The 16,431-nt window shown below is 42.7% G+C and overlaps 1 protein-coding gene across 2 annotated transcripts in view; it reads right to left on the bottom strand.

Annotated features, from left to right (window-relative positions):
- Positions 1-15,817, bottom strand: part of HPCAL4 (hippocalcin like 4) — a 41,887-nt gene extending 26,070 nt beyond the window's left edge. Inside the window, exon 1 of one of the 2 annotated variants that reach the window (XM_083173796.1) lies at positions 15,537-15,817. The gene's annotated coding sequence lies outside the window, so the exon portion shown is untranslated. The remainder of the gene's footprint in view (positions 1-15,536) is intronic. The other variant, XM_083173795.1, reaches the window with a different exon arrangement.
- Positions 15,818-16,431: the final 614 nt, after the last annotated feature.

The raw sequence follows: 16,431 nt of genomic DNA, 5'->3' as shown, positions 1-16,431 counted from the left end.
AAACTACAAATCCCAGCATGCTTTGCTACAGTTTTAACACTTCCTTATAGAAAAACTGTGGCAAGGCATGCTGGGATTTGTAGTTTAACAACATCTGGAGGGCCGCAGTTTGAGGACCCATGGAATAGACCATCGACAGAACTTGGTCACATTTCTCCATACACTTCAATAGGACCGGCAAATTTATGACCATTCTTATGAGAAAATATTTAAACCACGAATTCACCTCAAAATACAAATTGCAAATATGGCACCTTTCCCATTTCTGTTTGGTGAAGCATCACTTGGATCAGTCAGATCTGTGCAATGCTTCTATGTGTAAAGAAAGAGTGAAAAATAAAAAAAATGGCTTGTGCCCCCCCCCATCCCCCCACTAAGCATAACCAGCCCCGGGCTCTTTGAGACAGTTTTGGTTTCAGAAATACAAATAGACTGAGGTCCCCTGTAATTTAAAAACCAGCACCGGGCTCTTGGACCAGTCCTGGTTCCAAAAATACAGGGGACAAAAGAAGTAGGGTCCCATGTATTTTTTAAACCAGCACCAGGCAAAAGCTAGTAGGGTAATGGCACAGCCAGGAAACACTTTAGTACAATTAACCCTCTAACTGCTCAGCTCTGGCTGTGGTCCCTGGAGGAGTGAGGACCCCCGAATATTAACCTGGCACCCACCAGGACCCCATGCCGGTGGGTGCCGAGTTTACAGTATTAAAAGTGTCAAAATAAAGAAAGAAAATAACATTGGCTGTGTAACAATAAGTCCTAGCAAGCCTCCACTGCATGCAGGTTCTTGGAGAAAAACAAGTACCAACCTGCGGGGAACTAAATGGCCCACTGAGACTTTTAGTTCCACAGCTAAACCAATACTAAAATAAATACACACACAGTGAAAGTACAAGATTATTTACTTAGATGCACTCACACATGCACATACATACATACATTTAGCTATGTTCTAACGTAGTTCGGTGCTTGTCTCTAGTAGAATCCATCAGGAAGCGATGGGGAAAAATGTTACTCGCCAAAATCCATTGTAGGTCGGTCCTCTTCCTCCCATGAAGGGGGATCCACTGATGTCAGTTAATGGGAATCCCTTCAGCTAATCAGTTGTGTGCTTAGAGGAGGTCTGTGTCTGATTAACTGTTCGCGTCCCATTGAAGCCAATGATATGAAAATAAGACTGACTTCTATGACGGTTTTCATCATAGGACACAATGTTATGAAAATCGAAGGTATCCCCAGGGTGACCTCTATTAACCTTGGGAAGGTAAGGTACAGTTACTCCGACTTCCTAGAGAAATTGTCAGAATGGCGAGATAATATTGGGAATTGCAGAATCTTATGGATGGGATAGGACTAAAATGATGAGGAGTGACAAATTTTGCCATGATGGAGCAGTACCTATGTTGTGAAGAGCCAGCTCTTCCTCATTTCCAGGCTTCTATTCTCCAAGAGAGGAGCAACACACAGTCGGCAAGTATGGCTCATAATAGTGCACAGTCTGAGGAATTCTTCTTATTTCTGTGTATGCACACTACGGAAACCTCAATATGAGGAAATACTACCTATAGCCAGCTACTAGACGTATTGTGACATATTCTCTTTACATTATTAGATGTCAACTAATAATGTACCTCTTAAATAAAAGCTCATTATGTATTTTTTTCTCATTCTGTTTTATAAAAGGCACTAAAACGTAACTGGAACAAAGTAACATATTGTGGGACTGTTGAGATAACTACTACTCTACTAATGTCCCATGGCTCTAAACCAGGGGGTACAGTGCAGAGCGGTTGGGGGTACTTGAAATTAATATTGGTAATGGTAATATTTGGTAATGACGGAAGAAGTCTCTCGTTGCCATGGAGATGAACAACTTCCGGTTCCACCTGCAGCGTCATCAGCATCCCCTTGTGCTTTTGCCTGACCAGCAATCTACTGGGAGCTCTCACGCTGCCCTCAGACATCAGCATGCATCTGGAGGAAGAAGCAGCATGAATCATGCAAGCATTAGTGGGAACCCTGGAGAAACCACGTAGCCAGAGGCCAGACACAGAGGGACCTGATTCCTGACCGCACACTACTCCTCCGCTACTCCTTAATATAATGACACGCATATAGCTCAATTCTACTCCAATCATAAGTACTGTGGATATTTTGAATTGAGAATAGGGGGTACTCATAAATGAAAAACCTAATCATGGGGTACAGGCAGGGCATAAAGTAGTCATGCAGAGGTGGGGGAACTCATTTCTCTATGCCACCTAATTACACCCACTCCCCTTCCCCCATTAGGCAGAAACAGGGCCTAATGGTAGGGTATTTGGCATCCCCCTGCAAACTAGAATGTGTTTCTGTGAGAATTACTGTGCAGGGCCAATGTGGAGGTTAAAATGTTCCACCTCACCATTAGAGGTGGTGGAACTCAGTTCCACCCCATTCCCCCTCACTTTAACCCCTGGGTACAGGAGATAAAAAAGGTTGGGAACCATTCTTTTGATGCCCAGCCATTTTCCCTTTAGAGGGTGGATGTTAAAATTCAAGTAATAATTTCTATCCCTAAACTGCAATACATATTGTTTAAATAATGTTGTTTATATAAAGTAAAGAAATTTATTCCTGTAGTATACGTATTGTATATGTAGTCTATTATTTTTATTCTGTATTAAAGTACATCGATCAAACATACTTGAATAAGTTTCACTAGCTATTTTAAGTACAATGCTTACAAAGAGGGTTTATGTAAGATGCACTTATTGCTATATGTCATACTTGACCATTTCGTTTAGCTATTTTTGCCCTATCCTGGCCTACCTTTTATTTTTCTGAAAGTTCTTCAGACTTCAGACTTTCTACCTCTATCCCATGTTAGACATTGATGTTCTACTTACTATGGACTTTTGTACTAACAATATCATACCCTAACTTTTCTGTTTTTTGTTCCAGAGGGTGCAATGGTCTGATTGGCCAGTCTAGCCTAAAAGCATGGCAGAACACCCATAGAGACAGAGGCTGGCCGAGCAGCTCCACCTCCTAGTGTTCTGTTCGGATACCCTGCATACAGAAAGGAGAGGGCATGCCACACGGCCTTGGCACGTGCCGAGGTTGATTTAGACCCCAGTTCATCCCTGTTCTGTTGTATCTTGGATTTTGGCTATTTCAACAAGCAATTAATAAATGTAATAAATAAGTAGTTAACGATCTACACATATTATCTGGCATTTAAAACTTTGCAATCATGCTATCCCTGCAATCATGGTCAAATGGGTCGAATCCTTGTCAAATATTTCTCCAGGTAAAAAAAAATGGCAAAGATTTGCCTATCAGTATTCAATCACGGGTGTTTTCTCCTGTTTTTGAGTAGTTTCGCCAGCAAATTTGCCAAAACTACATGGATTTGTGACAAATTCAATGATCTATGTGTTTTTCGCTGATGCTGTTTTTTTTGGCCAAGGCACAGGAATTGAATAGGGTGAGTCGAATTCGCCTAAAAAAAATGGTGAAAATTACTGATTTTTCGGCTGCCGAAAAAATTGTCTCAGAGTGATTACACTGCACTTGTTGAGCTTATGACGAAACCTAGTTCCTGTGATTTTTTTTCAAGCTTATAGATCATTAAACAGTTTAAGAGTGTTTTAGTTTGTGTGTTTAGGCATGCCAGGAATTTTATTCATATGCACTGTACATTGTTTGGCACTTGAAAAACTAATCTCTCTGAAATTAGTTGTAAAGGAAGGGGGGTGGGGGAGGGGGGGGGGCAGCAGCTGCCTGCCCATATCACTGCATTTCTTCGCTCATATGTACGAGTGGTCTGGACCACTCGTACATATGCATGTGCCTTTCCCATCATTCGATGGTCGGTGACCATCGAAAGTTGGGGGAGGTTCCCACTGGTATGCGAATGGATGTTTATGTAAAACATCCATACTCGTGCCAGGTGAATGTACCACCATTCGCCAGGCGGGGTCTGGATGACTCGCAAGGGAGCTAATTCGCGCCTGAGCAAGTCAACCAGAATAAGGCCCTCTGTGTCGTCTGGACTGTGGGATGTGGCGTTTGATTGTGCAACCAATGATGCCTGCGCATAGCTGTTTATGGCTCAGGTTGTGTCTCCTAATTTGATAAGAAAAATGTATTTTGTTATACATTGTAACCAAATTAGCTTTTATTGCTAAATGAAACTAATTTAATTCCCTACTCTCAACTTCATTCCCATCTATTCACAAAATTACCCTGAAGTCTTATCCACATACACAGACTCAGGGCTGGATTATCCAAGGAGTGGCAAAAGAAGGACAGGGTTAATCGCACAGGAAAAATTTACATTAAATTGATATCGGTTGACCCCCCAAAATACTGATGTTGTATTCATAAATATTTATATTGAGGGTGTGCTATCACGGGACATAGGTTTAAGACAAAACTGACACTTTCTTGTAAAGCAAGAAGAGAAAAAGGATGTCACTTTGTGATGCACCGAAAAAAAGAAATTTTTAATAAATAACCTTTATTTAATATTTCTTAAAACTTTTGGCAAAAATATAAAAGACACAATACACACAATAGACATAGACAAAAGTAAAAAAGGATAAAGATATCCTTGACTCCGTGGTGTCCCACTTCACAATATTTATATATGTTCAAGTATCGGTACTTCAATATGTATTTGGTGCATTCACTGTTTCCACAATAGTAACTGGATAATATTTATTTTCCAGTTTTCCAAATATTAGCGGTATCACTTTAGGTACCTATAAGGTTCACAACAATTTATATATCAATTTAGTCTGTGGCGTGAGGGTAACCTAAAAGTATGTGGTCTCACCCAACAGACTGATATACTTAGAACCTATGCAAATGAGCTTGTTAGTGGCAAAAGTATGCACAAGTAGGTATAAATGCCAGAGATAACAAAAGGCTGTGTTGCCACTGCGGTACCAAAGACGGTACTAAAGTGAGCGGTACTTTTAGTACTTTGAGTCCGGTCTGTGTGCCGGAGCAGCGGGATTTGTAGTGAGCGATCGAGACACGCTATGTCCGCTCTCGTCACTCCAGCTGAAAATAATACAGCCGGTTTGCACTACACTGCACGTGGGGAACTGAATCAGTCTGTAGGACTGTCAGCCCATGTGCTAGGCATCAGATCTGCGGTGCGCACCGCGTCTGCCTGCCGGGTAGGTGCTCGAATGCACGCCGCTGTGAGTGCCGCTAATAGGAAAAGAACAGATCAAAATGCATTCATGGGGGGAAAAGGAAGTGGGAACACACTGCGGAGTGTACGGTCGGCGTACGCTTCGCCAGTAAGCTGGCGAAGCTTACTGGCGAAGCGTACGCCGACCGTACACTCCGCAGTGTGTTCCCACTTCCTTTTCCCCCCATGAATGCATTTTGATCTGTTCTTTTCCTATTAGCGGCACTCACAGCGGCGTGCATTCGAGCACCTACCCGGCAGGCAGACGCGGTGCGCACCGCAGATCTGATGCCTAGCACATGGGCTGACAGTCCTACAGACTGATTCAGTTCCCCACGTGCAGTGTAGTGCAAACCGGCTGTATTATTTTCAGCTGGAGTGACGAGAGCGGACATAGCGTGTCTCGATCGCTCACTACAAATCCCGCTGCTCCGGCACACAGACCGGACTCAAAGTACTAAAAGTACCGCTCACTTTAGTACCGTCTTTGGTACCGCAGTGGCAACACAGCCTTTTGTTATCTCTGGCATTTATACCTACTTGTGCATACTTTTGCCACTAACAAGCTCATTTGCATAGGTTCTAAGTATATCAGTCTGTTGGGTGAGACCACATACTTTTAGGTTACCCTCACGCCACAGACTAAATTGATACATAAATTGTTGTGAACCTTATAGGTACCTAAAGTGATACCGCTAATATTTGGAAAACTGGAAAATAAATATTATCCAGTTACTATTGTGGAAACAGTGAATGCACCAAATACATATTGAAGTACCCAGTGGCGGATTCAGGGGGGGGGCACCCGGGCACGTGCCCCCCCTGTCATTTATTTTGTAGCTGAGGACCAGGGCTTTCCAACGAGCTCAGCCCAGTGTCTCTAGCCCCCCGGGAACCGGAGATATCGCCTGGCAAACCTGTAACGTTTTTTCCCCATAGGATAATATGGGACCCGTCAATTCCGACCCCCACCCGGTTTCGACGGCTGCCAGTTCCCGCCCTGGCATCACAGAAGCTTGTGGTTGATTTCATTCAATTCCAAATCGCTAGGCCTTCAATATGATACCAGGCTGGTCCAAATCGGTTAATCGGTTCCAGAGATATTGCGTGTAAACCGATTTCTTTATTTTTGAAATGTAATTTCATGGCTGTTCATGTTTTTGAGGGCAGATTACTCTGGAACCAAACGTTCCAGTTTCACTGGACCAAAATCAATCAAAGCCCACTCAAAAGTTATTCAATATAATACTTGTCTCATGTAAATGGGTCAGTTGGTTCCGAAGATATAGCCAGTTAAATGAGATAACTGGTTAAAGGGGGGAGGGGTGGTTTTCTCTCCCCCTCACACCATAAAATGCAGGGACTAGGCTAGTGTTAAAAGGGGCCAACCTGGAAATGCATTTTCTGGTGTGAAAGGGGTATTATTTCAAATAGGCGGGACCTGCAGTGCTCTGAATACAGCCAGGCTCTGACACTGTCAGTGGCTATCACTTCTGCCTGGCGGCGGCTGTCCCCCATTTACCACGAGCATGTATTCCCCCTTGACAATGAGCATGTAATCCCACATGGCAACGAGCATGGAACCTCTGGCAATGAGCTTGGAACCCTTGGCAATGAGCATGTAGAGAAGCAGCACTTATGTAGCATAATTTTTAATAGGCATTATGGTGTTTGGCATAACACATAATGGACATAATGGCGTGTAACTTAACGTGTAATGGACATTATGGTGTAAATGTTTAATGCGCGCCTTTGGTGGACAATGTCCCTGTTTATGAAGTGTATTGTGCATTTTGGCTTAATCTGTGTGGCATTATGGGAATTCTGGCTCAATCCATGTGGCATTATGTGAATTTTGTCTCAATCCGTGTGGCATTATGTCAATTTTGGCTCAATCCATGTGGCATTATGGGAATTTTGGCTCAATCAGTGTGGCATTATGTGATTTTTTTCCCAATCCGTGTGGCATTATGTGAATTTTGGCTCAATCCGTGTGGCATTATGTGAATTTTGGCTCAATCCATGTGGCATTATGTGAATTTTGGCTCAATCAGTATGACATTTTATGCATTTGGCTCAATCCGTGTGGCATTGGGCGGGATGTATTAACATACATCGCTGCCCTTCGCACTGCAGCCGCCGCGATGCTGCTGCATATGTACTAACATATGCGGCCAGCATCGGATTGCGGTGACGGAGACCCCCGCGATACCTGTGATGTGGGCTGCGGGGGTCTCCGTCACCTCCCTGTGGCTGGCAGCGTCCCCCTGCGTCTCCTCCTCCCGGCTGTCACACCAGGGGGAGGAGGAGGTTTTGGAGGACGGGAGTGGGGGGGGCGCGCGGACGTCGTATGGCGGGAGGCGAAAGAAGCCCATAGGCTTCTATAGGGTATCGCCACCCAAGGGGTGGCGATACCCAGCCTTGCGAAAACGGGGCGGACGGGGATTGATACATAGGAAAATGCCGTAAAACGGGGGTTTTACGGCATTTTCACTTTAGTAAATCTTGCCCATTATGTGAATTTTGACACAATCCATTTGGCATTATGTGAATTTTGGCTCAATCCGTGTGTGTTATTATGTAAATTTTGGCTCAATCCATGTGGCATTATGTGTATTTTGACACAATCCATGTTTCATTATTTGAATTTTGGCTCAATCCATGTGGCATTATGTCAATTTTGGCTCATTCCATTTGGCATCATGTGTAAGGGGCAAGTATAATGGGGTCTAGTATTTTGTTGCATAATGTGTAGAAGTTGTATATGGTGTTGACACGCCCCCTGTTGAGTGGCCACACACCCTTTTCTGGAGCGCGCCTTTGGCGCGCACACAACTACATCCTTCACTTTTGTCGCCATGGTGGGACTGCGTACTTTAAATGCCAGGGCCTATTTTTAATTCCATTCCCACCCTCTCCTGCCGCTCTCTTAGCATGTACACTGGCACCACTAACACCGCCCCTCCCCCACCCAAACCCTTTTTTATCATGGTGCCCCCCCTGTCATTTTATCCTGGATCCGCCCCTGGAAGTACCGATACTTGAACATATATAAATATTGTGAAGTGGGACACCACGGAGTCAAGGATATCTTTATCCTTTTTTACTTTTGTCTATGTCTATTGTGTGTATTGTGTCTTTTATATTTTTGCCAAAAGTTTTAAGAAATATTAAATAAAGGTTATTTATTAAAAATTTCTTTTTTTCGGTGCATCACAAAGTGACATCCTTTTTCTCTTCTTGCTTTACAAGAAAGTGTCAGTTTTATCCAAGGAGTGACAGGGGCGTTCGTCTCGATGCCCCCCACACATTAGGGGTCCTCACAGACTGCTTTATAAATCAGAGCAATTTCTTAAAAAGCAGTCTTTGGGGGCCCACCGGGACAGGCAGCACACTCTCAGAAGGACCAGAAGGCTCCTCTTCCTACCCGTGCTCTCCCAGCATTTGCCCTGCTGCCGATCATTGCTGATTGGTCAGTACGACAGGACCCCTGTCCCAGTGGCTGCAGACAATAGCAGCCGCTTGGGAAGTGTAAATTAACCTCCCCCAAGTGCCTGGGGTGCTGACATGACTTGCACCGGCACTGCACGCTCCACACCCTCATCTGACACTACTGCACAGTTCATATTTTAACCTGGATATATCCCCCATCTAATGTGTGAATGGTTTCCAAGATCGGCAACAGCACTAAACCACAATTAATCTTGAATCTCAAACATCTATACAATCCTTTCAGCCTTCAGTCATATCTTCCAATCTTGATAAGCTCTTTGTACACTAATTAATAACCTTAAGATACAATACTATCCTTCCAACTGTACTCTGTAACTGGAAGCCTGGATAACCTCTTAACTGGATAAGTTCTCTCTTGCAGCTCCCGCTTATCTCCTTGCAGCTCCCGCTTATCTCCTAATGACTCTATACTCAATTCTTACTCATTAAAGGGCCCATATGCTATTGAATATTTGCAGCTAACTTCCCGATAACATCCATTTTCGGGGGTTAGCCGCAAATATTTCCTATGTGTATGCATGTATCACGGAGGGACTGCAGCAGGAATCCCCGATACCCATCCCTCCTGCCTCGCATAGATTTCTATTGGGGAAGAGATGCTGCCCGATGGATCAATATCGCATACTGTCCCGGGGTTATTGCCCAATGAGATGGTGGTAGGCCATTGTAGCCTACTACTTACCAGACTGCCACGGGTAAGCAAGGGGTCAGTGCTAACAGCACATGTGCAGTTTCCTGGGACCAAGCGAAGTAGATCACAGGGAGGGTCTTCTTTCGGAGCCTCTGTCCCTATGTCTGCAGGGGCTTACATCCCGCTGATAGGATCGCATATTGCAGTGCAATCCTGGGTGGCAGATCCTGCCCAGATTGCATTGCATATGTGATCCTATGGAAAATGGTCCCCTAAGCTCTTGCATCTATATACTGAGGTCCAGTGGTGTAAGTTTGTCCCGGTTGCCCGGAGGCAAGATATATTGGTGCCCCCCCCCCCAACACACACACACACACACACACAAACCCAACCTTAAATACTATATGAAATATATGTGTTCTATATATATATGTGTAGCTATATATATATTTAGAGAGAGAGAACACATATATTTCAGAACTCAGCTACAAAAGCATTATTGACAGTTTTCAATTAACTGATTTAGCAGGGAAGGAGATGTGCCCCCTTGGGAGCAGGAGCCCAGCGGCAGATGACTCCATTGCCTCCCAGAGTTCTGCCACTGCTGAGGTCCTATTTCATATGCTGAAGTTGCAATACCCATTCTAGCCTAAATTCCTCTCCTTAATGTACACCCGTCTGTTTACATAGGTGTTTTTTGTCTGCCATAAAAATGTACTGTTTTCAGAGAGGATCTTAAAGATGACTGGTAATTCTTATAAATGATGTACCATCATTAAACTTCAGCAGCTTTCACTTCCAGTGCAAGAATTAGGAATATTTCATGCTCTCGATATGTAATAGTAGTAAGTGAAAAAGATGTTTTAAGATTTTTATGGTTTTTTTTTTTTTTTCATTTGTGTTGCACATGCCCATGGTTCCATCTATAAAACACCCACTAACGGCTCATTCTAACCTTGGTTGTGGATGTCTCACCAGTGGTTCCATACCTTAAACATTTGAAATAGTTCTAAGCGTATGTTTGTATGTATGTGTTAACAGATCTATGTATCTAGGAGCACTTTGAACTAAAAAAAAATAATATCAGGATGTAGTATATAAATAACATTTACATACATGCCAACACTCTATAAATGTCATGGAGACCTTATGAAATGTAGCAATCTCCCTGACGAGTCTGGTAATCTCATTGATTGCATTTTATTCCCATTGTGTAGCTGTTACATACTTGTGAAATAAATACATAAATCAAAGATATATACATTCAAATTAGATCATCAGTACAATTTCCCTGCGTTGGTCAAAAGGCACAATGGGGCAGATGTAGTAAGCCAGGTGAAGAGATAAAGCAGAGATAACGTGGAGATAAAGTAGAAGGTGATAACGCACCAGCCAATCAGCTATGTCTGAAAAATGACAGTTAGGAAATGATTGGCTGGTGCGTGATCACCTTCTACTTATCTCCACGTTATCTCTGCTTTATCTCTTCACCAGGCTTAAAACATCTGCCCCAGTGATCCCTATGGCTACATGTAGCGATGGCAATTTGTGGCCTAACCATTCATGTTCACTATTGATGTAATACAATGGGTGACTAACCCCGATGGTATAAAACCTTCTGCAAGGGAACCATTAATGGGTTTTTTTGATGGCCATTCCTGCTTTACTATTCACTGCACTGCTGGCCAATTAGAACCTGGGGGCGTGGCTTCACATGAGAGAAATGCACACACATGACCCAACAGCCCCTGAGGATGACTGCTGTATGCAGTTGAAATGGCTGTTGGGCCGTGTGTACATTTCTCTCATGCCTTAATAAAATCACATTGGCTCTTTGTACCTGGAGTGCCGGTTCTTCCCCTATTCTGTCTACAGGAGGGTGTGTGAATATTTATCTTTTATGAACTGTGCACCACAATTACAAGCATTTACTACAGGAGGAAACTGTGTGCAGTCTTTAATGACCTCTATTTTCTTATAAATAGCAATATTATTTAATTTTTATTGCTACATCTGAAACTCAATATAGTCCAAAACCCCCAAACTGCTGCTAGTGTCTCTTCAGCTGTACTGTGAGGTGAAAGTGGTGCATTGCTGAATGGGGAGAGGAATATTGTGCTGTGCTTTTAGGAGACAATATACCCTAAAGAATGCCTTCTGAGGTGGTGGTATAAGGGCCTTTCCCCTAAAACCCGTTCCTGTTTTCTTTAGTTACAGTTTACTATAAATAGCCTTAATACTTTATTCCCTGTATTCAGCTGATAGTCTCTCACAGTGCTTCTGTTTCAAACCAGAGCAGGGGTAGTCACATTAATATAACCCTAACCTTGGTGGTGGGATTAATTGCTAGGGAGCACCAGCAAAATTATTGCCTATACTGTTTCAAAAAAAGAAGAAAAAAAAAGAAAAAAATTAGAATGAATTGCAACTGTGTTTTTAGATGCCCATACATCAGCGACAGATTGGGGCAATTTGACCAATTGTGATGATTTCCCTAAACCATTGGTGATGTATGGGCATCCTCATTTGATGATTGCATTCAAAAAGTGATTGCAATCACCATTATATTCACCAACATGTTGAGGCCCCCATACATCAGCAATAAATTGGGGCAATTTGTAAATTTGCAGATGATTGTATAAATAATTCAGTTAAGATGGCCATACATCTACAGATCAATTGTCAGATTGGGCTGGTTGGAACAAAATTCTGGTAATGGATGAGAGCAAATGACAGTTGACCATTTGCATTAAAATGCTGGAAAACTGCCAAAAACTGTCATTCAGATATTACCAGGTTTTTGTACCAACCAGCCCAATCTGACAATCTATCTGTAGATGTTTGGAACCAACATAATGTATGGGGTTCACAGATTGATGATTACAACCTTAAAAGTGATTGCAATTGGTAAATAATATTGTTCCAACATGTTGGATTTCACAGATCAATTGGGGTTGTAGATTGCTAGTGTATGGTAACAATAATAATTAGCGGCTTTGCAGACCATTTCTAGAAAACTAATGGGCCTTTCAAGATGGTCAAATCTGTATTTCCTGAAGATGATCTGCAAATCACTGAAAAATATCTGAAATGTATGGGCACAGATTGGTGGGAGACTTTTTTAATCTGGGAAATTAAATCTGCAATTGATTGCAATTTGTTGTATTTGCAATTGCTAATGTATGGTGGCAATCAGTCTTTTGTGCAATCGTTTTGACAATACAATTCTTACATTGCAGACAATGGCCAAAATTTACTAAGATGGGAGTTCTATTTCACATGGGATGTTGCTATGGGCAACCAACCAGAATCTAGTTCTTATTTATTTAGCACTTACAAGAAGATAATAAATAGTATCTGACTATAAGCAACGCCCATAGCAACGTCCAATGTGAAAAAGAACTCCCATGTTAGTAAATTCCCCTCAATAACTGCTTTAGAGATTCTAATAGGTGGTATATGAGCAGATTTGAGACTTCAATCCCCCCAAAATGGGCAAATCACTGGTAAATATCTGTAGTGTGTGGGAGCAGATTATAAGATTGGAAAATTGTGGGATAGTAAGAGAAATTGCTAAATCTTCAAATCATGGATTGCTAATGTATGGGCAGCATAATTCCGCCTGATTGTAATCTCGATAGCAGTGATTGTCAGCACAGTCGCACAAAAGACCAATTGTCACCATACATTAGGAATTGCAAGACCAATCTATTGCAATGGCAAGTGTGATCACTTTTTGATCACATTTGTCAATTGAGGAGTCCCATACATCAGAAAGGGTTTAGGGCAGTGGTCGCCAACCTTATTTGGGGTGTGAACTACTCGAGAAAAATTTAACCGCTTGAAGAGCTACTAAAAATGTTTTTAGTGCTAATTTCTCATGTGGTACCCGTACCTGTCTGGCCAACTTCCAGCGGTTCCCCTCTCATCACATCTCGCAGTGATTCCCAACTACCTTCCCATGTTTCTCTGTGGGAGTGTCAGCTGTTCTGCTGTCTCCCACCAGTGTTGTGCATCTTCATGGGTCCCCCGAGCAGCCTCCAGTTTGCTATGGGACAATGACACTGCAGCTGCCAGTGACTTCCGGGTTCTCTCTTCCTGCCATGTGGTGGCTCCCGGATTCAGATCCTGATTTCAGGCACTTAATCCTAGCTGGCAGCAGTACTGTAGCTAGGAAAGCTACCCAAATTATGACTGTGAGCTACTGGTAGCTCGCGAGCTACAGGTTGGAGATCACTGTAGCATGTGAGAAAAAAATCCTGATTCTGCGATCCCCAATTCCCCAGTACGACGGTCAGGGGATTGCCCCAATAAACAGCAGGTGTATGGGCCCCATTACCCAACATGTTGGACAATCTGCAATTGCAATTGCGATCACTTCATCGTCTACTGGGGAAACCCATACATCAGCAATGGTATAGAGCAATCATCACAAAATTGTCAGAGTGCCCCAATCCATCGCTTATTTATGGGCAGCTATACATAATGAGGATTGTTGTATTTCTATGTAAATATATATATATATATATATATATCAGGGTTGCCGACCCTCCCGGAATTTGCGGGAGTCTCCCGAAAATCGGGTCCTTCCTTCCGGCCCCCGGAAGGGTGGGCAACCCTCCCGGAATCAGGGGGACCCCCACTGAGCCCCCCGATCGCGGCATTTATATGCCGCAATCCGCGGGTCTCAGGGGAGGGGGCGGAGCTAAAACGGCACAATCGTGACGTTTTAGCCCCGCCCCCTCCACGGAGAACTGATATCTCGGCTATTTGTTGTAGTGGGGGCGGGGCTTAATGACGTCATAGTTAAGCCCCGCCCCCAAAACGCGTAATGCAAGATTCCTCTCCGGGCTTCTCCCGGAGAGGATTTTTTCAAAGTCGGCAACCCTGATATATATATATATTAATGGTTAGCATTACTGCCTCACAGCACTGATCTGAGGTCATGGGATCGATTCCCACCATGGCCCTAACTGTGTGGAGTTTGTATATTCTCCCCATACATGTGTGGGTTTCCTCCGGGTACTCCAGTTTCCTCCCACAATCCAAAAATATACTGGCAGGCTAATTGGCTCCTAACAATATTAACCCTAGAATGTCTGTGTGTGCGCGTGTACATGTGGTAGGGAATATAGATTGTAAGCTCCACTGGGGCAGGGACTGATGTGAATGTTCAAATATTCTCTGTAATGCGCTATATAAGAAACTGTTAATAAATAAATATATATATACACACACATATATGTGTATGTATGTATGTATGTATATATATATTTATATACATACATACACACACACACACACACACACACACACACACACACACACACACACACACATATATATATATATTTAATATATATATATATATATTTATATTACACACATATATATGGGTTGGAAGAAGACTTTCATCAGTACTGTTACTCTTCCCTGGTTTTTTCCCTCCCCCATTCTGAGAAATGCAAGATCAGCCCCATCTTCCGTCCTGTATAAGTGTGAGCTGGTGCTGAGGTGGTTTCCATGGTAACTATTGCCTGGTACACACAGAGCTCCCAGAGTGCATTCTAAGGGTGTTTATGTGCCTCACTTTCCCCTGCAAAGCGTTGTCACCCCCCTCACTGTGATATCACACTGAAAGCCCACACGGTTCTGTAAAAGGGAGGGATTTGTCTATTTGTCTACAACGTTTGTGTATCTTAGGCAAAAATATTGGATTTATGCTCATAGCCTTGTCAATATCTGTTATACCTTTAGATGTCTTCATGTATGCGTCTAGACACACACAATGCATTTGCCTGTGCATTTAGATAAGTACGCATAGTATTGCGCTGAAGCACAGCAATAAACACGTACAGCACCGCATATTTACCTCTGCTGGTATGTTTCACACCTGTTGGATACTTGTTTGCTTTATTGTTAGAGATACAAATAAATTACTACATTAGATTTTGAGAAAATTATTTCATTACCTAATAATGGAAAATGTTAACATCATCTGCATATTGAGATGTATTTTGCAAATAATACAGACATATACCCACTTTCTTTTTTTTAAATGAGCTATAATGTAATCCTCGTTCTATACGTATGTATAGCCAGCGTTGGGCTGCGGACAGCGCAGTGCATGCCAGTGTAAAGCCATATGGTACAGTGCCCACCCTCTGTAGCATACCACTCTTATGTATAGATAGAAATACGTACTCACTTCACAGATGGCAGCTAGCCTCCTCTCTGATTGTCTCCCAGAACCTTGATCCTGTCCTCTGCAACAGTGCCTGAGCTGCCTCTGATGGTCACGACGAGCTGGTTTTGGGGGGCAATAAGCAAAACCTGGATCACGATGTTTCCCAGTCACTTATTTGCATAAACACACCCCTTTCCCAGATTAGCTTCTTTCATTGGTGGGGCAATCAATCATTCAGGTGAGATGCCTGTATGATGGCTCAGTGTTATGCTGTTACACAGGCAGGTTTGGCTACTGCTAGCCTAGGGGCTTGCAAATGATTGTGTAGTTCAGTAATGGTAATAAATGGCTCCACACATTGAGTTGTTGCCATGGAAACAGTATTGTAAGATAAATGCGCAGGGCTCTGATGGAATGATGCAATTGATATGCACATGTGTGCACACACAAAGATACATGCACTTAAAAATACACAGGGATATAGCTGCACTGCAGCAACACATATAATATGTATATACCTTTTGTGGTATTAATTCACAATAAATGCAGTGATGTAAGTGTATTGTACAGGCATTTATGTATAGTTAACAACTAACAATCTTTCCTCTTTACCTCCAAATTCGTTCAACATCAGGTTATGGCGTCAGCTATTAACCCCTCATTGTGAGAGCCTTAATCCAGTCACAATAACATCATTCTGAAGGTCATTTCTAAATATGCTAATAATGTAGGCTGTAAAACATGTCTATTTGCACCTAAGTACCCTTTGTGCATATTCATGCTATATATGTATGTATGTATGTGCACAATCGTATGCCATGTTGTTGAAACTGACCGTGATAATACATTTGCACTTCTGCAGTATTGTAGATCTGACTGGAAATATGCATGAGGGAATCAGAAAGATGTCAC

The sequence above is a fragment of the Crinia signifera genome, chromosome 2, assembly GCF_055691185.1.
Source record: "Crinia signifera chromosome 2, ASM5569118v1, whole genome shotgun sequence".
NCBI classification, from domain to species: domain Eukaryota; kingdom Metazoa; phylum Chordata; class Amphibia; order Anura; family Myobatrachidae; genus Crinia; species Crinia signifera.
The sequence above is the reverse complement of the archived record's forward strand: the minus strand, read 5'-3'. Positions and strand labels throughout refer to the sequence as shown.